The sequence below is a fragment of the Harpegnathos saltator genome, unplaced genomic scaffold (assembly GCF_003227715.2).
Source record: "Harpegnathos saltator strain DR-91 unplaced genomic scaffold, Hsal_v8.6 scaffold13, whole genome shotgun sequence".
NCBI classification, from domain to species: domain Eukaryota; kingdom Metazoa; phylum Arthropoda; class Insecta; order Hymenoptera; family Formicidae; genus Harpegnathos; species Harpegnathos saltator.
The window spans coordinates 437,925-464,465 of NW_020229906.1; the positions used below are offsets into that span (position 1 = coordinate 437,925).

The 26,541-nt window shown below is 51.5% G+C and overlaps 1 protein-coding gene across 3 annotated transcripts in view; it reads left to right on the plus strand.

The window, feature by feature from the left end:
* Positions 1 to 26,541, plus strand: part of LOC112590650 (uncharacterized) — a 204,841-nt gene that overhangs the window by 2,157 nt on the left and 176,143 nt on the right. The gene's annotated exons all lie outside the window — the stretch shown is intronic.

A 26,541-nucleotide genomic window follows, 5' to 3' on the forward strand; every position in this document is an offset into this window, starting at 1 on the left:
ATCAGCAAGACAATTTAAGCATAGGTAACAAACAATGATATCGTGCAGCCATGAGTCACTCTTTAACAGGCTGCTTTCGTGGACGAAACTTTATGTGGGCGATTTTAAAACTGCGATCGCGATATATTCCCTCTCTCTTTCTTTTCTCCTCCATATTTTATTTGTCGCGGGAAATATTACACAATTAGATGAAATATCACAGGAAATTGTGAAGGATTTTGTAAAAATTTACGTAAATCTCTCAAAGGCTTCACTCAAAAATTGATTACGACAATTGTTACATGTTCTGTGACATGTTCGTAGGAATTTCCGATCTAGTAATTAATTTTATTTCGCACACGTCGAATGCGTGATACCAGGCGAAACAGGGATTTATTTAAATATCATATCGAGGCAATTGATTTAAGCCGTTATCAAATATTTAACGGCTGCATCGTGAGATGGCACCACATAGATACGCTTCCATCTGGCACCAATATAGAATAAATTATATCGCGAAATAAATTATATAATTAAATTAAACGTCATAGATTATTGTCCATCATTTGTAGTCGCGATTCATTATTCACGATTATATTCATTCATCATTCGTATCACGTCCACGTCCGCATAACGCACGCACGTCGCGCAATCCAAACACGGACGCGTAACGAGAAGCATATAATTCTTTCATTTTTTATCGCTCCCTTCTCCTTCGGAGCGGAAACACGGCATACGATCTGGAAAATCGTATACTCTCCTTTTTTCTTGCCTCGGTTACACGTGTTCTTATTCAAGCCACGTTCCGACGACAAGGGTAATAGCCCTGAACTTTGTCTTCGTCGGATCAGCTTAACTTCCGGTCGTAAAATTTCGCGAAATTCCAGCGTGGTTTCGTCGCGGAAGATGTTTTCCGTGGTTCCCGGCGTTTTTCCGCTTGATCGATCACCGCCACGTTGTTGCACATTACCGACGTAACGGACGTAACGTTTCCACGAATTTTCTCGCATATTACGTCGCACATATTAATTTACGTCGCGCGATGCGCCTGAGATTTCACGATGCGCTACATCAGAGAGAAAAACAGTACAATTGTTATATTACTAAATGAAATTCGAGCGTTGTACTTAAGCTGTATCGGAGATGATCACAGTTCTCTCGGAGGAGAAGGACTTCCTCTCGCTAATATACATCCGTGAGAGGCATTCGCGCTCGAGACTCGATTTCTTCTCGCGAATGTCTTTTCCGATTCCGATCCGTAGCTATCGCGCATCCTCGCGCGCTACTTCCAATATACGAGGACGCCACGATGATATAATAAGAAAAGAAACGAAAACCGATATGACGGAGTCACGTTATGCGCCGGTAATCCGCGCTGCATTACGACGAATGCCGCACGTGTGTCCGCGGTTTCTCCTCGTCCGCGAGAGATTCATGAATGCAAATACTTTGGGAATAAAGAGTCACGCGCGCTCTTTACATCATTCACCCTTCTCATTTTCGTCCCGCACCACCTCTCTTTCTCTCTTAGCTCCATTGCTCTCGCTCCCTCTCTCTCTCTCTCTCTCCCCCCCTCTCTTTCTCTCTTTCTATCTGCTTTTCATTACGTAATATAATTTCCATCTTGCTTTCCGTTTTCAACTTCAACCCCAGACGGAACGTGTCCACTCTGCCCGCTGTTGTTACGCACTGTCCGTTTGCCATTTATTTAACAGATGCAATTCCGCGTCTTCGCGGAACCATCGAGGATAGCTCGGCAAACGATAGCACGAACGCGCATTCTCCCCCTCGGTAAATCAGTTGCCGCGCGCGCGCACACTTTTATTATAAGCTCCTTTGCGCGGCGCAATTTAAAAGTATAGCTCGCACCGCTCCGTCCCGAAGCTCCGTATTAAGCTTTCACTTTGTAAGCGGCACCTTCGTATTATAGACACCGCCGCCGCCGCCGCCGCCGCCGCCGCCGGAAAGTATCGCCAAAGTTCAGCTAATCGTTTCTCATCGCGCGGACGCTGATAAATTATTCAATTACACAACTCCCCTTCCACCTCGCCCTCCGCCCTCATCGTTGTCGACGACGAGGGCGGATGATTTCGAGAGGAAATGAAAAAAGGAGGGGGAACCGGAGAAAAGCGGAGAGCGTACATTTTTCTAATGCTAATTGTCCAAACTCACTCTCGCGAGATCGAGTTTGCATCGCGTCGGCGACGCGGAGATTAAAGTCAGATTTCGAAGTACTTGGTAATTCCCTGTACGTATTTCTCGCACGTAGTCGCAGCCTGATATATTTAACCTCCCTTTGACCCTGCGCACCCTTTTAAGTGCATCATTACGTATTCCCTTTTGTAACGTTGGACTTTATGCAGACCACATTCGTGCAGGCACCTTTCTATTCTTGATCATGTCGCGTGTTGGCCGCGCGCAGGTGATAATTTTGTCTTTATTGCAAATGTCTCGCATTAGCAAAGCATACGTGTATGCGTACGCGCGCGCGCGCGTATGTGTGTGTGTGTGTGTGTGTCTGACAGCAGCGTATACAAGTCAATTATCAACCGCGTTTCTCCCGTGATTCCCGATTAAGAATCAACAACATCGTTCGCATCCCGTTTCATTTCAGCCAATACTCTGCGGCTTCGCTCATTCGGCTAAAATTAATTAACTGGGTGAATATCCGCGGAGATATCCAACGTCGCGAATAAACAAGCAGCGATAATTTTGTTGTATGGATATTTTTGCGCTCCTGTTGCATTTCACTTCGTTGTTCGAAATTTCATGTCGGCTTACACTTACAGCTCGCGGAAAATCATTTTCTCTCGATTGTGTGTCATTTCCTCTCTCCTCTCATCTCTTCCTGTTCATCGCGATGCGTTTGCATTATGCAAAGTTCCATTCTGAGATCCGGGCCGCGCGATGGATTCGTTTCGATCGATGTGTGAAACGAAACGAGACGAAGGAAGAAGAAACAGAAGAAGAGAAGAAACGGGGGAAAGAACGAAGAGAATTCTATAATCGAACGGATATCCGGGAATAGCGGCGAGACCGCCTTGATTAGAGCGGAATCTATTTGCATTCCCTGTCGTCGTGGCTCTCAACGTGATCCTGTTAATACCGCTTTCCTCGGCATGTTCACCTCGCTTGTATGACACTTTGTCCCAGTTGCACGGCACGACGGCAGCCGCGAAAGAGGTCGGAAGTTTCTGAATGTCGGTAATGAATATATGAATGCGTAAGCGTGTCGCCGTTTGTCACTCGGGAATTGTATACGTATCGTCTCGCACGCGCGCATATCAAGATTACGTTTTCAATGTCAGTTGTGCGCTTTAATTAGAGTCCACGTTGCGCGTGCGACTTGTCATTGTGTTCTAATCGAAGCGAGTCGAGCAACCCGAATCTTCCTCCGCTACCCCCCCCTCCCCCCGCCGCCGATCGTCGCTCGTAAACTTCAAGACATTCAACGTAGCTTCAATTTGAATCATAGTTTGTCACTTTTGGCAAGAATGGACCAAAGCAAAAAAGATTCAGATTTTACGCTTGTAAAATCTTGTGAAATCATGTAAACGTAGAATTTTTCTCCCTTAAATTATACAAAATTTTTTATCACGCAAATACAATGTATACTATCTTTTCTCATATTTTCTTGAATTGTCTATTTCGGAAATAATTGCGACAAATTCTTCTTCGATTCACCTCTTTACTCTTGAGCTATAACACACTACGCTAGGAAAAATCTGCGAGCGAAAGATTACTCGAGACTTAGGAATTCACAGCCGCTTTTATCTCGCCATCGTAACCGCGAGTATCGCGATTTAACGGCTCGCGCACGCGCGTTTAAAACGAATACTTATTCATAATGGATATCTGTCCATCAAATCTGCAATCATGGCATCATCAATCCTGCGAGTGCCTATGCAGACGGAGATTTCATTTATCGGGAAAGTTTGAATCAAACCGCCATTACTCACAACGTTGCGCGCGGCTGTGACGGAGCGTTTCGATTCAGCAGAAGGTAATTGAAATTCGTTTCGTCACCGGCTTTTGCCGGTGGGATCGCCCCTTCTTTTTTTCGCGATTTTGCAATTTACCGTAGGCATTTGAAGATTTTGAATCGGCGCGATTTAAAACGGGAAGCGGAAAAAAAACACATTCCACACACGCAGTGAAACTTTTTCACCATCCACCCTGCCTCGCCCTCACTCTCTCTCTCTCTCTCTCTCTCTCTCTTTTTGAACTTTTGCAGCTCTATCCCGCGGCAAATTCGACGAATGTAAATTTCCGTCGATTACGATCGCCGCGCAAAAATGTGCCTCGCGAAATACGTTTGTAGTTTGTCAATCACGTGAAACGGCTTTCAAAAATCGAAACGCAAACAATTATTCGTTTTGCGGCCGATGGTAACGCGTATAATTTATGGCGCGGCGCAAAATCGTTTATCCGTGACAACGGATGAAGCGGAGTGATAAAAAAAGAAAGGAATAAAAAAAACGAGCGAAATATAGGGGGAGATATGGAGAGGGTGGGTTCCGTTCTCGCTGTCTTCCCTGCCGGAGGTAGCGCTAATTCGCCATGAATTTCGACACTTCACCCAAACCGAATCCCCAAAACTTCCCGACGAAAACGGATTAGCAGCGGCCCCGTGGTGTCCGCGCGCGCGCGCGCGCGAAGGGGACGTAAATCGATTTCGTCGTGCTCTTAAATTCGATTAGACCCAATTCCGATTGCATTCTTCAAATGGAAATCGGGAGAACGAGATTTTCACGGCGGAAAGTGATTTCGACAAAACAAGATCGCGGAGCCCGAAGCGTTGTGTGATTAGATTTGACACTCTCGCTTTGCTTCTTTTGTAAAAATGCCGCCGTTGTCGCCGTTCCAGTGTCCCTCTCTAAACGAGGCCCTTTCGATCGTGTCGCGGCGCGACGCGACGGGGCGCGATATCGGAAAATAAATTTTGCATAATCGCGTTTCGACTATGGAGCGCCGTGGTGGCTATTAAACGCAGGAAATTCTTGTCCTGCTCTGGCAGCGAACTAACAGGACCATTTCCCTTTCCAGTTTAAACTGCCATTTGTGAAACCGTCTGCCGCGAACGAGTGTCCCGGTTTCTGTTCTATCGCTGATGATTTATTCAATCGTTCGCGCGCGCGCGCGCGCTTGTCGATATTTATCGTCCGCCAGCCGCTTCGAAAGGACCAGACACACTCGGCAAGATAAATCATATTATCGTAGACAAGTAGCGTCCGCGGCTACCTAGCAATCGACAGCCCCGCCAAAATTCGCAGCCGCGCGAGCCCGAGAATCATATTAGACTCGTGCGATATCTCACCTAATGGAGACCATCTGCTGCGACGTTCTCTCTTGTTCTCAGTTACCGGAATAGAAATTCGTTTCGTCGTCGACACGTTTGCGGTTCAATCCCCTTCCTCATTGTGGAAATTTTGCCGTTGTACCGAAAGCACGGGAAAGCTAAAGATTCGATAACCGGCGCGATTCCCAAACGAGAAGTTGGTATGAAAATACATCTCGCGTGCATACATATACAAGATAGAGTTTTTCGCATGCGGCGACGACGCTTTTTTTCGCCGTATCCTTTATCATCCCTCCGCTCTGAGAAATATAAAATCTCGACGACACGCCAAGTCGCGCGTCAAGTCCGATTAAAGAGCGCGCGCGTCTTCGCCGAGACTCGCTCGGCGCGTCGAAGCGCGAAACGAGCGGACAAATTCTCTCACGTTCTCTCCGTGCATGGCGACACATTCGCGCAACACGCGAATCCTTTCCGCGGTACTCCGCGCTCGTGCGTTCGTACGCGCGCCCTTTCGAATTTTCGACGAGATCGCGCTCTCTCCGAATTCTCTCTCGCGACCAGATGTAACATGCAAATGTGACGAGATGTAACGACCCAAGTCGTCGCGTACAGACGCGCGACACTACATCGTCGAAGGGTTAATGCGGAGTTGGCGAGTTTCCCTGCGGAAACTTTGAACCCGCTCCTGTTTCGGGATAGTCCCCTTCCCCTCCCCTCCGGCAGCATCGTGGCGAACTAAAGCGAAGCCTCGCGAATTCTCCGAGGAAGCAGGCTCGGAAGAAAGTCTCGGAGATAGGAAACAGGTAAATCCTATCCGGATGGAATAGCCGTTCGACGAGGGGGTTGGTGGCTTTGGGGGCGTTGGGGGGGAGGGAGTGAAGAGCGGCGAGGACCGTAACGATTGAATGCACGCCACGCTCGATTATTTAAGCGCGCACCCGAGATTTCCCTCCGCGCAGATTGAGGCGTGGGTGGGGGGGGGGTCGGCTGCGGGGTGGATGGCGGAAGTTCGACGGAAACACCCTCGCGTGCTGCGAGACGGTGAATATATAGTGTGGCACGGAAAGGAGCGTGTGTCGGCTGACGCCGCTTCGTGGAGGGCGATATCGATTTCGACCTATCAAGCGTGAGCGATTTAAACTCGAAAGAGGAGAAGGAGGAGATAACGTAAGCCTCTCCGTCTCCCCCGGCTGTCCCTTTGCCTTCTCTCTTTCTTTCTTTCTTTCTTTCTCCTTCTCCTTGTCTCTCTTGCTTTCTTCTTCTTCTCATCCGCGTGCACCGCGCGGATGAGAAGAAAGTCGATCGGATTCGAACGCCGTATTTTCTATGATTTACTCTTTCTTTCTCTTTCCTTCCCGGCGTGTTCTCTTACGACGACGAGGCCGACGACTACCGCTCGGACTGTCATTAGTGTAATAGGGTTGTTTCTTTCGCCGTCGCCAGCGCGATACAACGCCACGCGCGGAAAGAAGCGAGATAAATTCCCGTGATATTGGGGTTACATTTCTGCGTCATCGGGCTATAATATCGAGATCCGCTTGGAAGTGCGCCCGATGTTTATCGGCTAATATCTCCTCCATCTAGTGCCGCCTGCCAATTCGCGAAAAATGTGTAGATCGCCAGAATGCGCGTTAGGGGCGGAAACTTTTCCGAGTACTAAACGCTGGACGGATCATCCCCCACATAATATTTCGTCCCGCGTGCATATGCATATACATACATATCTTAAGGGGGAACAACAGGGTGACGGCAATAAAAAAAGGCGATATTTAAGATTTTTTTTTGCCTCACTCATACGTTGTAGAAATGTCGGAGTTAATGGATTGAAAAGTACATACTTTGAACTTGGTTTACGAATTTTTGTTTTAAGAAATATGCATTTTAAAGTACAACTGTAGAGATAGCTACAACACACTGCACGGAAGACGCGCCTTACTGGTTGTCACCATAACTCGTCTAATAATGATCTGAAAATTAAATAAAAAACACTGTTTAATCTGTATTAGTATAGTTTCGGTTAAGCGTATCCGTTATAAAAAAAACGAATTATTGTTAAAATGGCAGATCTTCAAAAAAAAAAGTTCAAAAAATCAGTTAAAAAGTTCGTATTTTCAGAAGCTAAAAAAAATAGTAAATATTAATATAAAAAAAAATCCGTACGCTTAACTGAAAAGAATTTTACGTAGATAAAGGACGTCTAAACGAAATTTCAATGCGATTTTAATTGGTAAAGAAACCGTGACAACCAGTTGAAAAAATATCGTTTCGAGAAAAACGCGTTTAAAGTTTTAAGTTTTAAGTTATAATTTCGTTATTTGTACGAATTTCATCATAATATTTTAGGACAATATTCTAAAAGGTGCATACTTTCCAACTATGTAAAAAAAAAATGATTTTTCGAAAGTTTCACCCTGTTGTTCCCCCTTAATGTACGTAATATACGGCTGAAATGTCCGTCCAGTTAAGTTTGTCGTGATTTAGGATCTACTTCTAGCTGCACAACCCGTCGAGATAATATCGCATAAAAATGCATTTCCTCGACATCCGGTTTCGCCGGACATGCCGATATTTCGAGGGATGCGAGAAAGCAAAGGAAAGCAGGGAAAGAAACAAAAAGAAAAAAAAAACAGATAGAGAGAGAGGGAGAGAGAGAGAGAGCGCGGGGGGGGGAAGGAGGGAGAGGGTGATAGTCATGGGAGTGGGAATAACGCATTAAATCTACATTTCCGAAAATATTATTCCCGGAATATTCGCGCGCGCGTATACGGATGGAACGCCAGGAGGCTCCTCCATCCCGATGCGGCTACTTTGCGGGGCCGAATATCGATTTCGTGTTGCACAGCGGCAGATATCGAAAATATTGTCGTTTGTATGTAGCCGAAGGAGAGCGGACGCGCGCGCGCACCCGCGCGATTCGAAATTCCAGGTAAATAGTTACAGGCCAGGACACGCTCTCGCTCGTCGGTCCCGGCGCGCCTGCTCCGTTCGAAGGCATTTTACGCGAAATTCAGGGGCTTACGCGTGTCAGCAGGTGTTGTCCCTCGGAGAACGATATCGATTTCGCGCCGTCGAGCATGAGCGATTTAAGCTCCGAAAACAGAGGGGTTATAAAGCCGGCGTCTCGTTCCTCTCTCTCTCTCTCTCTCTCTCTCTCTCGCTAGTAGTCGCGGAATCAGCCTACGTCGAGGACGGTTAAAAGCGACGTTTGCTTATCTAAGTCCTGTAAAATGTCTATTAACTCGACGTATCGCTGCTACGCGAATAAAAAAAGACGGCGAACGACGACGACGAGTCCGCGCGGTATCTCAGTGGCGCGGCAACGCGTCGATCGGTCCGGCGACGGCGGCGGCGGAACATCAGCTGGCCCGATCTCTTCAGTTCTGTTTTTATCGGAGGAACTTGAGAGGCACTTTCCGGGGAAATGTTAACGTCCGGCCGGTATCTACAACGGTGGTTACAGGACGTCATTATGGCGCCGCGGTGTTTCTAATCAGCGGTGGCGATCTTCCGATATTCAAACAGGAAGCGGCCGCGTCACGTGAGAATATCCGCGAGCCATAAATCGGCGCGTGTAATACGTGACATAATTACGTCGGCAAACCTTGCAAACCAAGTCAAGGATAATGGGATAAGGAGACCGCGCGCGCGCTCGCTGTATTTCCACGCCACCGCACTCTTTTAGCAACGTCGAGTCGCCGAACGTTAGTAGCGCTGCTACGTTTCCATCGGTGAGCGAGCATACGATCTCGATTCCTCGTCATCCGCAAATCGAGCGCTTTATTCTTCTCCCCTTCTCCCCTCCGTCGCAATTGAGATCGGAGATTTCACGACGGCTCGTTCGCAGGAGAGCGCTCGACGTTTCTTTCTCTGTCTCTCCCACTCTCTTTCACCCCCCCCCCTCCGCCTCTCTTTCTCTTTCTTTCTCGTCCCGTTACCTTTTTCCAGCGAACATTCACCGAGTAAAACTGCGGGCAATTTTCTCCCACGTTAATTCCGCGCGTTATCCATTACCGTCCTCTCGGCTAACCAGGGCGAGCGTGGCCGCGCGCGACTCGAATCGCGCGCCGTAAGAACGAAAATATTTCCATACCGGGCGCGTAATGCCCCGGCGGTTTCTTACAAAACACCACGATGTATCAGCTTTATAGCCGCGTTTCGGGGATTAACCAGGCCGGGGAAAGATGCTATACGCCTGCGTTAATGGACGCGACGGCCGATAACGACTTCCTGCCCTAGCGTCTTCACGGAGCGGCACCGCGGCATCGCGGCCCCGCGGAAGCGGTTCCGCGGAAGCGATGCTTCCCGACATCCATCGAGATTTCTCTCCGACAACGTCGCCTTTAAAACAGTATATTAGGCCGAAGGTTATAAATCAGGCTGGAGCAGCGAGGATAGCGGCGGCGGCGGCGGCGGCGGCGGCGGTAGTGGTGGTGAAGGTTAGGTTAGGTGAAGGTGGTGAAGGTGGTGGCGTCGGTTGGTGGTGGCGTGGTAGTGCTTAGTAAGTAAGACAGCATGCTGCATCCTGCGTTGTACATGTTGCGTTGCGTGTTGCGTTATATACGCGTCCTGTGTACATACAGGACGTATCAGAGGCGTCATTTTCCACCGGCTGTAGCAGCGAGTCCTCGCGGCGAGTCCTGCGCGAGGATCTCTCGCGCGTGCGTCTCTTTCCGTTCTCGACTCTGCGATCTGTCTCGCGCCTGAGACGTTGAGTGACGCCGCGACAGCGGGACCGCGAACTGTCCTCCCCCTTCCGCATTCCCCGGCTCCCAAGGCGAGAAATCGACCTCGTCTTCACCGTAGGGTGTCTGAGGACGGAGAGACAGTGCGTGACTCCTGATACACCCTGTATACACGCGCGATGTAGGTAGAATGCTAGCAGGTCGGAGTCACGAGATTCCCCGGGTAGCCCGCTGCTACAATATTGCTCTTCCCTGGCGCCAAGCCAACGAAGGCTCTTGCCTTCGACGGAGGGAAAGAATGAGAGATAGGAGCGAGAGCGAGCGCGGGAAGGAGATAGACGGAGAGCTAGGATGAGACGGGAAGGAGTAGCACGGTGGATCCCTATCGCACACTAGATAACCCCCGACGGCCGTACATAGGCATCCTTTTAATCTGCGTGCCACCTCACTCCACTCTCTCTCTCTCTCTCTCTCTCTCTCTCTCTCTCCCCCCTCTGTTCCTCATCGCGTCCTCTTTTTCTTATATTTCTTTTTTCCTCCGTCTCTCCATCGCCTCATCCTCCCCGTCCGTGCTTTCTTTCGGTCGTCGATGCCGCGTTAAACGACGTCTTATCCTGCCTTAGTGAGCACGGACGCGCCCTTCAATCTTCGTCTGTCTATCGGCGGATTTAACCGCGGTCGCGGAAGCATCAACGAGAATGACGGTGATAAAGGGAAAGATTATGGCGCGGATACGTTATCCCTTATCGCGAGGAGATTAGATTCTCGAAGCGGTGCTTCGCTTTTAAGAAGCAGCGGCGCGATCTTATCGCAATCTTGGCGGGGCATTTCGTAATGGTCGCGTTTCACGCGAAGGTGCGCATTCGCAAAGGCGAGTTTCACGGATCCGTCCCGCGGATGCTTACGCGCTGTTGGAGCGCAGTTGCGTAAACTTCGGGAATTCTCCGATTTTTCTTCGATCGCGATAGAAAATTAATTTAACAATACGACGCAGCTTTTCCGATCCTCTTTCGAAGGAACGATATACGAGAAAAATGAATGACGTCAACAACATTGTAGAGCGTACCGTGAGAGAAGGATGCGCAATCGCGCGTGTTACCTGATTTTTCTCGAATGGAATGTAATTTTCACAAGGCCCACGCAACGCCCTCCGAGACGATAAAATCATCCCCCGCGAGAATGTCTTCGAGGAATCCTCTCTGAATTTGCAAAGTCGGGCTCTCTCGCGCTCTCGCGCGCTGTCCGAACTTCGCGATCTCCGCGATGTTACGTCAGGCGAAATGAACTCTTGAAATTATTCCGCGATAAGTTATTTGAATAATCATAAGTTAGTTGGGAAATTTATGAAATGAGTATGAAATTCGTTGCGAAGTTCGCGGGAGGGGGAGCAAGTGACTGAGATTCTTGACTCGCACAGCGCCGGCGAAGATTTATTAACTACTTTTCGCTGAAGCACGCGCGGACTTCCGACATTCGGAACATTACGACGAGTATGATTCATCCTCCGATGCGAATTTTCCAGTCGTGCAACTATCGACTGGTTTGTCAACTGATGTTTCTGAAATCTCGGCGCGACGAACTCTCCGCGCGAACCGCGCGTATCCGAGAGGATCGCAAATTTCTTTCTCTTCCAATCCCAACGCAACGAGACACACACGCGGACCAGCTCCGAAATGTCTCGGAAGTGTGCTAAATAATACTGATCGGCGCGCGGTGTGTTTTTCTCGTCGGGCCGCAGTGACGGATGCTTCAACAACGTGTAACATACGGGGATCGAGTCTAACGATAAATTGCAACGGCCGCTGCCTCTAACGAAAACACCATTTTCCACGAGCATCGGCCGCCGGTACCGCCAGCTAGCTATACATACCGGCGTATGGCCTGCCTTATCCTTCTTCATTATCCGACCGGAGTCCGAACTTTTCGGCGCGTCCGGCTGAATTATATTTTCACTGTGGTTCCCCGACCGCGCTCTCTTTCCCTCTTTCCCGTTGCGCGCAACGCCCGCGCCGCCGCGCGAGAGCAGCCTGGAGATGACCGCAGACTCGTTATTCTCCGGTGGCGACTCTAACCGATCCACTAAATTCCATCGCCGCGGTTATTTCCTATTTATCGTGGCTACGGGGGAAAGGAAGAAAAAAGGAAGAACCGGGAGGAAGCGGCAACCGAACCGGGAAAGGAAGAGGTATATATATACGCGAGATCGCGTTGCACGAAGCAGCAGCCAAAGTCGCATAGGGAAAATGCGGCGGACGAGGGAAAATCGGCAAAGAGAGACAGAGCGAGAGAGAGAGACAGAGAGAGAGAGAGAGAGAGAATGAAAAAGAAAGCGAAAAAGAAGGTGGAGAGGGAGGAAGAGAGAAAACGAGATAATCGAGCGCGATCGAGTAAACGAAAGTTGACGATCGTCGTGGAGGTTGATCGATCAGAGCTGTCATCCCCGGGGGGCGGCTCGCCGGGTTAACCGATGCAGTACGGCGCAGCGGGGTGTCCTATTGCGACCAGCTTGAAAATCGTTCGAGTGTACCGGCGATCCGACCAGGCCGACCGGTCTGCGGTTGCTCATTGGACGTTATATCTGCAGTATTATATAGGTGCACACGTGCGCCCGCACACACACACACACACACACACACACACATACACACGTACACGCGCGCCCATGTGTGGTCCACGAATACGCGGAAGCTTGTAGGGACACGGGACAGCGCGGTGCTTCCGGGTCCCCGAGGGAGGGTCGGAATGGGTGGATGAGTATCGGTGTTAACGTCTCAGTGGACACGCTGTGGCGCTGTCCGGTCTAACTGATAACGTTGCCAACTCGTTAGGAATGAATGGCCAGCGCGGGGCGCGGGTGACGCGGGAGGCCCAGAGACAATGGAGACCGGCCGGCGGCCTCGAAATTCCCGCCGCGCCCCTTTCTCGTCGGGCCGACCTCTTTCTCGCCCCTCCAAAATCCATCTCTCGAGCAGGACTTCGGCGGAGCACTTTGTCCTCAATTACTCCGATACCTCGTGATTAATCTCGAGAGCTCAGAAGGTGTTTGCTAGAGCTCGTTATACTTTGGAATAGAGCTGCGGTAGCGAGGGGCACGGAAGGAGGGCGCAAGACCGATGGAGGAACCTCGAAATTCCGTCCTAAGACGTACGTGAGGGACAATCGGCCGTGCAGAGAGAGAGAGAGAGAGAGAGAGAGAGGGGGGGAGGGGGAGGGACGGAAGAAAGGGTTGTCGGTCGAGCGAGCGAGCGAGCGAGCGAATGAGGGGCTGACTTACCTCCGAGATCGTACCTCCTTCACGTGGAAGTAACCAAAGAGCGTTAATCGACCGTAACGAGATTAATTTGATTTTATCGCGCGGTCTCCCTCTTATTTACGATCGATGGTCGGTGAAGCGCCTGCCTGAGCGTTCCCGGCGAAGTGGCTCTTTAACGTAAGCGGATCTTGTTTCGCAAGTTTCGGGGCCAGCGTGAAATGGAAATTTACGGGCGGATACGGCGTGCATCCAGGTATCCGTGTGCACCGGCGCGGCGGGAGCGTCGATGCAGCCCACGTTTTTGAGAATTCAAAGTCAACGGTGACGTTAGGTATCGGGTTACGTGCAAGCGGCTTAAGAAGTGCCCTTTAATATTCATGTGTAACTAGAGAGATATCGAGCGAGACGGACGGACAACGAGCGGGCCAGTGACCGGCTGACGCCAATTGTAAATTCAAATCGTCGTGAAAGTTTAAAGCGTGCCAGCGCGATGAGGTATGAGCGCGAGAGGACCGAGGAAGCCGGAGGAGATTATAAACTCGCACATTGCGCTTATAACCGAGAGAGTATACCGTCGTCGTGGCGAGACGGATACCGTCGGGCTCGTGAGAAAACCGTCGCGGGATCGACAATTCCTGTCAACCGCAACAGATCCGCCGCACCTTTTTCGGATATGCATGATCAAACGCGAGCCCGCGACAAACCGAGACAAACAGCGTCTTATCGTTAGCCCACGATAACGCCACTTTCCGCGGATGCTCCGTCTAGCTTGAGAGTAATTGTGTCACACGATCGTAAGAACTTTTGTCCCGACCGTAGATCACCGCGGACCGTAGATCACCGCCGCACGTGACGCCTCCCGAAACTTTACGAAACTTCCGTTTCCCTTGAAATGCGCGCGCGCGCGCGCGCGAGCGAGCGGTATTAAACTCCGAGGTAGAAGTCCGGGATAACGATACGGTCGAATTGATCGTCCGTCGGCGAAAATGCGAGGACGACGACGAGAGGAGACCGCACGAGGAGAGACGGCGCCGATCGACGACGCCGCGCTCGCGGATCGCGCTCTCGGTCGCATCTCATCTCGCCGTTAACATCCTCTCGTCGTTCGCTTTTGTCCTGCAGAGATCGTACCGGCCAAGTCGAGGGGAAGCGCGTTTCCCACGGCGGGGCAAACTCTGAATAAACCGCGGGATAAGCTGTACAACTTCCGAGCGCTCTCTATCGGGACGTTAACTATGTACAATTTTGGCAAGGGCGAGGATTTAGTTAGGGCGATCTCGACGCAGCGGAGTCTTTATTGGATGGCACGCAAACTGCCGACGAGTTGTGCGGCTCGCCGCCAGACAAATGGCGAGAGCTTGACCGTTTGTTCGATCCGATCGATCGTCGAGCGTTATTTGCGCAGGCAAAAGGGAACTCGGTGTAATCCTTCATCCCTTCGACAGACACGCATACGCGACGATAATGTATCGTCGATCGCGCTTCTCCGTTATCGCGCAGCTCTGCTATTCCTTTTCTCTCTCTCTCTCTCTCTCTCTCTCTCTCTCTCTCTCTCTCTCTCTCTCTCTCTCTGCCTCTCCCTCGAGGAGAAAGATCGCGCGATCGGGGTCGGCGGCGGAGAAAGCGAGGCAGCATTTTTTCCTCCGGCGGAAACGATTGTCATACGGAGGTGGGGGCGCCAGACGCCGCGAATGCTTCATAAACTTTTGGGCGGAGACGACAAAGTGATCTCGAGCTTTGGATGATAGAGAGAAGCGGGAAGAGCGAGACAGACAGACAGACACACAGAGAGAGAGAGAGAGAGAGAGAGAGAGAGAGAGATCTTCTCGTCGACGTCGACGCGCCGGCGGAAGGATGTTGTAAGCATTGTCGCCGCAGGTTTATGATGGATGGACGGGCGAATTCCGAGACCGAGGAATTCCGGCGAGGTCTTCGAGCCTGCCGCTTGAGACGCTTGATTCTCGGGGGTGGAATGCGGACCCCCTTAAAAACGGTAGCCGCGGATAAACTCGAGTAATTTGTCACTTCGCCGCCATCCCCTGTACAACGATCCTCCACGGCACGCCCTTCATCGTTCGCGTAAAAAGTGAGTCGCTTTCTCTCTCTCTCTCTCTCTCTCTCTTTCTCTCTTTATTCTCTCTTCCCCTCCATCCAGTTCGACCGCCAAGCCCTCAGCTATCCCCATGCCAGCCGTTTTCGCATGCCGTGCGCCGTACGAGATATGACTTTCTGCTCGCGGCAGAGGTGGAGAAAAAGCAACTACACATCCGCCAAGTGGAAATCATTTCGTCCTGCTCCCGTCATGCACCACCTGTGTTTTCCGGTCAATCACTCACTCTCTATTAGCCATTCATCTTGCCCTCCTCTTCTTTCTCCGCGTCGTCGTCTCCCCTGACTTACTTCATACCCGCCTAAGGTCGGCTTCGGTGTCGTTCGACCTCAGGCACGTGCCTCAGGTCACCGTGATGCCCGTAGGCTCACTTCCTTTGTGACCGTCTACGGGCGTCGTGCTGATCGTACGTTCACTTACTCCGTAACCTCCTTCGGGCGTCGGTGTCGTTCGGCAAATAGTCGAATCAGGATTGCACGTTGAGCGGAGCGTGATCATATCGATTCTCGATCGTTACTCTTCGAAAACGCCGAGACGCCATCGGAAATTCTATCGTCAATAACGAACACGAACGAAGGGGGAGGAGAAAATCGTCGCAATTTTAAGGCTTCCCCTTTTCATTCTGCTCGAGAGAACGCGGCCATGTTGGAAATACGTACGTGTGTGTGTGTGTGTGTGTGTGTGTGTGTGTGGAGGCAGCGAAATGTACACGACGTAACCCAGAAACGTTCAGCGTGTCATCTCGCTCTCTCTCTCTCTCTCTCTCTCTCTCTTTCCTTTCGCCCGTTTGTCTCTTTCTTTCTAATCCTCCGATCTTTCCTCCCTCATCGTCGAGTATTCGCCTCGTTTTCGCGAGCCCCTTGTTTCCCCTTAAGAGGTTTATGCAGATAAGCAATAGAACGTGTGCGAGCGCTTATCCGCGGCGACGGATCACAAGCTAAACGTAATTACAGATAATATGCCGCGTTTGTTTATAGACCGCTATCACGCGGAGGGCGTAAATGATATATGATTAAAGCGCTTCATTCGCGTTAAAACTCACGACACGCAAAGTGTCGAAAGACGCGCGTCGGTGCGCGCGTTTCTGTTTTATCAGCGACTTTGAGGCCGACCCACGGCGAGACGCTTTTATCATGAAATCATCGGCCAATTAACCCGCTGGCCGTCGAAACAGAATCGTCGCAAACACTTCGACGCAGCTTGTCCGGCTGCTGCTGCTGCTGCTGCTACTACTGCTCTACGGGGCCACCCTGGTTGGCCTCCGGATCGATACCTGACCGGCTTATGGCAACGCGCGCGGCCGAAAACACATCGGCGTAAACCGACGTCGCAAAGCGGCAGGGTCAACCGACCGGTGGCGGCGAGCTTGCAAGTGCAACGCGCCGCGATCAAACGTTGCAATTAAGTAGGCGCGCCGCCCACTATCTCGTCGCGAGATCTACCTACGTGTATCGGGCCCGCGCCCGATACTCCCCTATCCGTGTAGCCGACTCGCGGACACGAAAATGCACGTCGACTGTACATTACCCGCCGAACTGCGACGTTGATCGATACTGCTTATCTTGCCGGTGGCTTGCCGGCTGGCGAGTGGGTGGGAGTAGACAGAGAGGAGGGAGGGGCGATGAGAGTAATTTCACCGAGACAAATAACGAGAGACGTGGGGCCGTTCGGTACGGATTGAGAAGCATTCTGAGCGAGCGAGCGAATTACGCCCGAACGGATGACTAATTAATGTATAGTCCAAGTAATCAAGTAAAAGTTGTAATTAAACGTATTAAACGTAAGCCGCCGCTGGAGCGAAGCGCGACGAGACGCGGCGCGTCAATAAAACACGAACATAATTTTTCGCCGTCGAGTAGCCGCGTACTACCGTGTACTACTAACTAGTACTACTAGTTCCCGACAGCCGAACCGGCGATTTCGTCCCTCGCTATAGAAATCTACGCATCGACGGCCACGCGTCTCGCCATGTGTGATTCGCCGCGTCTTCCGTCAATTTGTCTTGCGAAAGAAGTAGTACGTCGCCTTCTCTCTCTTCCTTAGGCGACGAGACGCAGGCTGGTAGCTAGATAGATAGGTAGGTAGCTACGCAGGTGAGGGTAGGTAGCTCATGAGTTAGAGTCATTGCGGATAACGGATACGGCGGGAGGGAGGGGGGAGGAGGGGTAGATGCGAGCCCCCGCAAGATGGGACACTCGTTTGTCATCGCTGAATAATCGCGGAGGACGCAGTACGTAAAAGGATAGAGAGTTGCGCGCGGCAGGGGAGGCCGTTTAAAAATACAATGGGGACCATTTACCCCCGGCTCTCTCTCTCTCTCTCTCTCTCTCTCTCGTGACGGTCTGTTCACCACCACCCCCGCCCCGCTTGCCCTCGCCCTTCCCGCGGAAGGGCGGAAGAATGCCTCGCGGGAGGTCGGAATTCGCTTCATCGACGCGACCGCGTCTCTCGGTGTCCGTGTGAAGCCGCCTATTTCGTGGAGTGCACGGGATAAAGCCAACGCGCTCCTTTCTACGCATTTGATGCTCCTGGCGTCCTGGCGGCGCGGGGGGGTGTTATGTAACAGCCGGCAAACTAATGATAAGAATGGCGTCGGCGAGCGGAGCGGAGGGCTCGGCGATAATAACCAACAGCATCTTCTACCTGTATTTCCAAACATCAGCGCGTTTTTGTCGCGTCCTCCGCGCGGCGTAATTTATCACTGTCCGAGCGCGCGGGCGCGCACGCTCCTTCAGTATCGCACCGGCACACAACAGCCATTTTATCGCGCGCGAGACAATGAATACATAGCTGGCATAGAGCAACTGAATTTATTATTCTTATCGGTCAAGCATAGCCCCCGCCTTGTCGCTGGTATGCGGGGTGTCTTTTTGTGCCTGTTCGCCTGTTCGTTCTCGTAACTCCGTCATGACACGCCGTAGCCTTTAATTTCCTCGACATCCGTCGATACGTGTACGACTGTCGTTGTAACAAATTGTTCTCTCTCCTCCGTTCGATCTCGAGAAGTAGCTTCTGCTCTTTGATCGAGAGAGAGAGAGAGAGAGAGAGAGAGAGAGTTGAGCGCATCTCACGAGAGTCTCGAAATGAACGTATCATTAACAATAAACACACGGGATGATCATCCGAGGTTTTACGTCTGCGAGTTTCCAGCGGGACGAGGCCGCCGGGACGGGTGTACCGCAGAGACGACATGTGGCGACGTTCTCGATCTCCCCTAGCCGGGACTACTCGGCGGATCTCCAAAGACACGTATCGCGCGTTCTTCCATAAATTGAGATTGATCGTACGTAGGAAGTCAGTCCGTCAGCGCGCGGTATTACGAGATGTTCCGATTTCGACGACACTGGATGTCGTACTACTTCCCGCATTTCTTCGGCGAGCTGCATCGCGCCGTATCGTTCGCCACCGCCACCGCCACCGCCGCCGTCGCCGTCGAGTTTCGCAATCTGATTTATGACAGCCGGTGATCGCTTACCATCGTATCTCGGGGCGAAGGGGAGCAATTCGTATCTGCCTCGGATTTGATGGGCGTTCCCATCGACGATCTACGATCATGCTTTCCTCCACCCTCCCTTCACCCTCACCCCTCACGACCGTGTAACGCACCCGTGTAAACTCCGATTCGGCTCTGAAAGCGACACCGCGGAGAATGAACTTTGTCGCGCTCCAACTTCTCGGACCGCGGCCGCCACTTCGCGCGGCAGACAGCAGAGAGACCCCGTCGCGAGAAGCATATCGTGTCCCGTTGGTGAACCAAAAATTAAGCCCCCGTGTCGCGATTTCGCTCGTCGTGGACGCGACGGACGCCGTGAAAAGCGCTCCCCTTCGCGCCCGTTCGTCTCTTTTCCATTATTCAGTCGCAAGAGACCAATTTTTCGGCTGCTCGGACGATTAATTAATTCAGCCGTCACGTAATTACGGGTAAGACGCTGGTGGTGCGGCGTGATCTCGCGTGGATCTCTCTTCCCCATACTCTGGCATTAATAATCATTACGCGAGCGTAACTGCCGTCGGAGAGAGGATGAACGATAAGGGGAGGGGAGAGACAGAGAGAGAGAGAGAGAGAGAGAGACGGAGCAAGAAGGCATCGCGCCATCCGTTCTAATTACTCAAGATGGGTGGAATATCAACATTTACGCGCCGATGTGAGCGCTCAGAGCTCGGCGGCCCCTCAGTCGATGCGCCGCATATATATGCGGTAGGATCGGTCAGAGAGACAGCGTCTCGAGTTATGCCTAATGTCTAAGCGATCCGATCTGTAATGCTAAGCGCCACCTCGATGTGAGTGCGGCATGTGACAAAGGACTTTGACCCGGGCCTGTTCTCGTATTCAGCTTGACTGATTGCGGAGGATAAATCCTCCTCGCAGCTTGTCTCATCCTCTCGACGCGCCGCTTAAAGCTAATAATTAAGATGTAGCGGAAGGCGCGCGTCGATTCGAAATAACAAGTCGATCGCGTTGAGACGGTCAGTCGTGACGAAATGGTTTCTCCAAGATTTGTCGCGGGACTTGACGAGCAGCGTCCGCGCACGAGGATAGTGTACGGCAGTGATCTCGATTATTTATTCAGATTCAATCGTTTCTCTAATTATCTCGGAGTTAGTTCCTCCCCCCTCCCTTCCGCCCCCCCCCGACTTGCTCAGAGCATCTTTTCTTATGAAAGCGATCGCGCCGCATATTGCCTTTGCCGTGCCGTCTTCCGGAAACTGTTGCAATCGAGAAATATTCGCGTTCGTAAGATTAAATATACGATGAAACTCTTTTAAAGATTCAATTATTCTGCCTTCTCTCCACGAAGGCTCGAGCTCTGTGCCGAAAGGGAAGCAGGGAGAGAGAGAGAGAGAGAGAGAAAGGGGGGAGGGGGAGGGGGAGGGGAGAGAGAGAGAGAGAGAGAGAGAGAGAGAGAGAGAGAGAGAGAGAGAGAGAGAGAGAGAGAGAGAGATACCGAAAGATATAGACTCGCAGTTATTAAACATTTTTTTCCTTCCCGTTCAATCGATAAGCCCGCGCGATCTCTTTGATCCATCTTCCTCGTCTGCGAAGCACAGCGGATTTTAATACGTTACCGTCCTCAGGGTTATAAACCCCATTTTAATCCCCTCCGTTTCGCTAACAGTCCGCTCGCTTTCTTCTCATCCGCTCATCTCTTCCTCCTACGAGGGAAGGAGAAGGAGAGAGAGAGAGAGAGGGGGAGAGAGAGAGAGAGAGAGAGAGAGAGAGAGAGAGGAAAAGGTCTTTTTTTGCGAGGCAGAGTAATTATGTAGCGGGACGAAGTATACAACATAGAAGGGTGGAATGAAGCGAAATGACGTCCTATTTGTAACGCTTAAACGTCCGTTATATCAGGACCCGAGCCGAGATTGAGGGAACGTCGTAAATTTGCGTCGTGCCATGCGTCGGGCGATCATTTCTCTTTTTTTAACAGCCGCTCTTGATAGTACCGGGAGACGAGGTGGTCGGCTCGAGAGGGGCGAGAGGGGACTCCATTTGGGACGATCTAACCTCGCTTAATAACCGGCTGATGAACCGCCGCCTTAAAAATCGATGCTCCGCGGTTTTTTGCCCGGCCGCAGCGACATCGATCTTCTCGTCGAGAGACACGTGATGATTACGCGCGAGAAGCGGAGCGATGGTTATTGATCGACAGGTAGGCCGGGGGCGGGGGGAGGAGTGGAAGAGGGGGAGATCGCTGTGCGCCCATTATTAATACATTTCATTTCTGATATGCAGGCATACAGGAACGTCACGTGTAATTATGCGCAAATCAATTTGGAGCGGAGCTAGCATTTCAATAAATTTTGAGTGATGTATTATCAAGAATGAATATATTTTAGTCATTATCGCCGTAAAATATCGTAAATACCAAGAACGGTAAACAACGGGAATAATGATAACAAATGTTGACAATCTAAGAGGAAGAAGCGGAGAAAAAATGCGCAAGTGTGCGCGAGCGAGGGAAAAGGAGAGAACGCGCGTTGAGAGAACCGCGACTGTAATTTCGTACAAATGTTCGCGTAATGTAACAGCTGAATCATAGATAAAAATTACATATTTACGCTAATGAGAGAAACTCCCGATCGGAACGTGCCGCGCGGCCATTGTCAGCGGACGTAATTATCGATCTCGTTTCTCACGGTGACCATGTTTGCGACCACGTCGACGCGTCACGAGAACGCCAAGACCCGACAAAACTCGACCGCCGATGCCGTTGTTTCGCTCCTCAGACCTCGTTCGAAATTTCGGAAGCGCACCTCGACTCGCGGCATACCTTAAAAAGAACGCCGTCGATAACCTCGCACGTACGGCCCGTTAAGGTCCCCTCAGTCGTTCGCGACGACGATAGTCGCGTTTATTTATGACAGTCGACGTGTCTCGAATCAATTGGAACGACGAGCCAAATCGCGTCTCCGTCCGGCCATTTGCGAGCGGCGGCCGAGACGGCTGCTTCGGATCGAAGGGGTCGTTTCTTACGGATTGTTAGCCTCGATCCTACGAGCCATTACCGACATTACGTTATCTCGGCGCGCTCCTCAATGTTATCGTTCGACTACCCACCCACCTACCTACCTACCTATCCTACCTACGTAGCTACCTATCCCACCTACCCTACGCCCAGCCACTCACTCACGCCAAACCTTGCCATGACCGCGTGCTCACCCTCCGTCACCCTCCGTCGAACGCTTCACCGAGCTGTTGCGCGCCTCCCCGGCTAATCTCCGTTGCATGGCTACGGGTTTGTCATCAAGCACACACACACACACACCAACAACTCTCAGTTCACGCATACATGCGCGACAGAGAGAGAGAGAGAGAGAGAGGGAGAGGGAAAAAGAGAAATCCCAACCGCGTATGTCGTCTCCGCGGATGAAGGGCCAAAGAATCTTCGCGACCTTCGCGTCTCCGCTCGCATGACGACGGCGTAGGAGTGGCTCGGAAGGGACGGAAACGAAGGCGACCGGCGTGTCCTCGTCGATAAAAGGGTCCTCGTCGCCTTTAGACTCTGCTTTAGACGCTCTGGTTCAGACGCGAATTGCCGTCGCGATACACAGCGTGTGCAGCTAGTTAGCCGTGGAACGGCGGGGCTATCGGCGAACCGCCCTCCCCCCTTCGTCCTGGGTAGATGCAATCTACTGCGCCCTTATGGTGCGTTCACAGCGCACATCAAGTGAGCTCGTTCTCGTGTCAATGGACGATGAATCCATCCGCGTGGTTTATCTAGGTAACAACACGCGTTGCCGCCGCCGCCGCCATCGCCGTCGCCGTCGCCGTCGTTATCCTCGATGATTTATATTACGTGCCAGCAGAGCTTGCACGTTGAGCTTTTTTTCGCCGGCATTATGCGCGATATTGTAATGCACGACGTTGCGCCCTGCCGGCGACGCCGAGATACCAGATTTGAATTATATCGACCCGGTCGTTGACTGCTCCCTTGTCACGCGTTTCCTTTCCGCCGTTAAAGTGGGATAAATCTCCTGTTCTCCGCTCGTTCGAAAACCCGCTTTTTTCATCCTCCTCCGTCTCTTCGCCGTGAACCAAGCGCAAAAAACGGCCGCAACGAACCATTTTCTGCACTTAAAATAATCGAAACGCGATTCCACCTGGATACGACGGACGTTACGGCGATTTAACGTTGCGTTACGTTACGTTAGCGTTGCGTTACGGTCACCGTGGTGAACGCGCGCGCGCGCGCGTGTGTCCGTGAAATTTAATAAAATCTGTAGGCACGATAAACATTTTTCAGAAGCGGCAGATTAATTCGCCGTGCATTACGCGGCAATCCATCATGTAATATCGGGGGCGATGTTAAACATTTACCCTTCCTTTTTCCGACCCTCCCACGTTGCGACGTATCGCGTTAAATAATCGGTTTGGCAAAAAAAAAAAAGAGAAAGGAGAAAAAGACGGGAGAGAGAGAGAGAGAGAGAGAGAGAGAGAGAGAGAGAGAGAGCGCGAGAGAGATGGAGAGTAAAAAGAATGAGCGTTGCGGTGTAACTTTTGTCGGAAGGAAATATATATTAGCGCGACTCGCATGATAGAGCTATAAAGCGATTACATCATTCGTGTAATTTGTACGCGAGCACGCTCGTTGCTGCCGCGGCACCGGCATATAAATTCGCGATAATTACACGGTGCGCGAAATTATCAAGCGGCAAAGGCCGGTCGGATCTCACGCAAAAAGCCTCTGATCGACGTGATGTAAGGCGGCACGTAGAGCGCGTGCAAGCCGCTCACGCATCGCCGGCTTGCCGATACTTGTGGCACATTTCCGAATCATGAATCAATAGCTCGCCTGCACACACGGCGAAGAGGGTGACAAAAGAGGGAGGCAGGAGGTAGGAGAATGTAATTGGAACGTGAGCAATCTATCGGCGCATGTTACGGCGGAACGTACATCAAGACTTCTCGTGGCGGTGGCCGGTGGCCGACGGTGGAGAGTGCGAGGGTCGGCAATATTTGCCGTCCGCTAATATTGGTCTTTGCTATTGGTTATTTACCGGTAAACAGAAATTTTCCTTCAGTCGCCGGATACTTCGCCAGCGGTAACTGGCGAGATATACACTTCGGCCGTTGCTTCTACTATTATTTTCCGTACTCCGAGGAGGAAGAGCGGGAGAGGTAGAAGGAGAGAGGGGTATACAGTCGCGCGGTGCATCGTTGTGCAATATACAACTCGACGCGCAGCATCTCGGGGAAAGGAAATTGTTACGCGGAACGCAACGTCAGCATCTTTTCGTCCATTCGATCGCGCAGCCTCCAAAATACGACGGGACAAGCTTCTCAACGCGAAATGGAGAAATGATTCCTCTACGTGGGAGAAGGAGGGAGAAGGAGCAGGAGGAGGAAAAGAAGGAGGAGGAGGAGGAGGAGGAGGAGGAGGAGGAGAACAACACGCGATCGCTGAAAAAAAAAAGAGATACGCAGGTCGTCTTGGAGGCTAACTGGTTGCTTGACTGACGTAAAGAGTATCGCGCGAAAACAACGCGAATAAATCATAGTTACGATCGCGGTGGGAAAGCATCGCTTCGACGCGACGCTGCGAGCGTCGGTTGCACAATTGCGTCATATTCGCCACACGCAACCCACAGTGTCTACGACGTCAACGATGAAAGTCGTGACTTTTGTTCGCTCTATACGCGCGGTCGCACATACACACACACACACACACACACACACACACACACACACACACACACACACACACACACACACACACACACAGACACACCATGTAGCTCCACGTGGACGCTGTTGGACGTCACAAGACGTCACACACCGCGGTCACCTCTCGCACACGACGACCGGCGCGTGTATCGGAAAATATTCAAAGCGCTCGTCGCATTTTTGCGCGTCGAACGTGCGCGGTCTTTCGCCGCTCGCGTGACAATATCGCCGCCGAGACTCTTTGTACGTTTGTATAAAAGGGAACTCTTTATGTGGGACGCTTGTGTACGCAGGACACGAACCGAGCGGACAGGAGGAAGCGACGGTGAGAGGAGCGCGCGCTCGGTCACGCGAGCGCAAGAATGAGCTATCCCGTTTGTTGGACGTCTTTATCTCGCGTTATTAGCCGCAATGCTTCCTCGCCGGCCGCTTGAAAGGGTAAGCGCGCTTTTCCTGTTAATTGTGCCCGCCGTATCCGCGACGAAAGGAAACGCGGAAATAAGTCTTGGTCACGTAATGACATGATTAATGGATCGCGTCTCGCGGTGTAAATTATACGACGACTGCCGCGCGGCCGGGGCTTGTGTGTGTCGCAGTGAGTACAGACAGCGCGCGCCGGACAGCCGGCCGAGCCGGACGAAGGCTGCCGCGCTAGGCGCCAAGTAGCGCTGTTGCTGATACGGTCGGACAAGTAGATACGGCGCGCGCGCTGTTCGGCCACGGCCACGGCGACGAGTATCTCGACGTCTCGATCTTACGACGCCGCGAGATTACAAGCGTGACGAGTGAGCCCGCGCGCGCCCACCGGCGGCTCTTAATGTCCGCGGTGAAAAATTCATCAAGACGAAATGTGTAAATAAAACGCGCCGGGCATATCGATCGCTCCGCGCGCGCGCGCGCGGAATGAAAAATAACGTTATTATCGCCGGGCAGGCAACGAAATTAACGAGAGAATGAATCTATTTACTAAAATAATATTAAATCCACCCTGTTTGTCGCAAATTGTTCGTTAAATTATTAAAATATATTATTGAACGCGTTAAACGTTATTATTATACACGAACGCGAGCTTCCGGCTGCTATTAGCGGTCATGTGACCGCGGTGTCCTATGATTACGCAACGGCAGGAACGCACCAAAGTGATGGCCGACGCACCGTCCAAATCACAACAAACTGTATGGATCGGAGAAATAAAATTTATTAACTTACTCTACGAGTGTGCTCTTATTGTTTAAATCCTTGGGCCTTGGCGAAGGCTCAGTAATGAGCGATCGAGCGGTGTCGCTCTCTAGCAGAGTTCAAGACTGCGTCTCGCATGCGTTGATGCTAGATTTGATGCTAAATTTGATGATTTACGCACGTCGTAAGATCGAGACGTCGAGACGTGCTTTCGGAATTTCTATCTTTCTGACCGCCTCGCTGAATCTCGTTCTCTCTGAGCCGCTCTCTCTCTCTCTCTCTCTCTCCTCTCTCTCTCTCTCTCTCTCTCTCTCTGCGTCTGAGTTGCTTGCTCGAGTACCGAGTATCGGTCTGTTTCTCTCACAGAACTTTTCTCGGATTAATCGGTTCTTTCCGGTCGCACTTTGGAAAAGTTTGCACGGAAGCGATTATAGCTGAATCAATTCGGTTATCGCTCGACGGTGGAGTTTGGCCGAACCCCGGCGGCCAGAATTCGGGTGCGGCCCGGAGCGCCCGGGTAGACCCGGTGCAGTTTGGGAAGGTGAGCGCTCAGCTGACTGTCATCGGATGGTCGGTGACGAGACAAATCTTGGCCGTTGCCAAGTGAAAGAGCAGGCGATACTGCGTACGCGCGTATATCAACGGCATATTACACTTCCATTCGACGGAATAAATATGTTCGAGGAAAATAACCTGTCCCCGGGGGAAGAAGCACCGCCGAGAGCGGAGCGTCCGTCATGATCGAGGAACCGATTGGGGGAGGGGAAGGGCGAATGGCCGTAATAATGGAACAACGGCCGCGCGATGATTATTATCGAGTTGCGAGTAGGCGAGAGCGTGCGCGCGAGAACGTGTAATCACGCTATACTATTATAA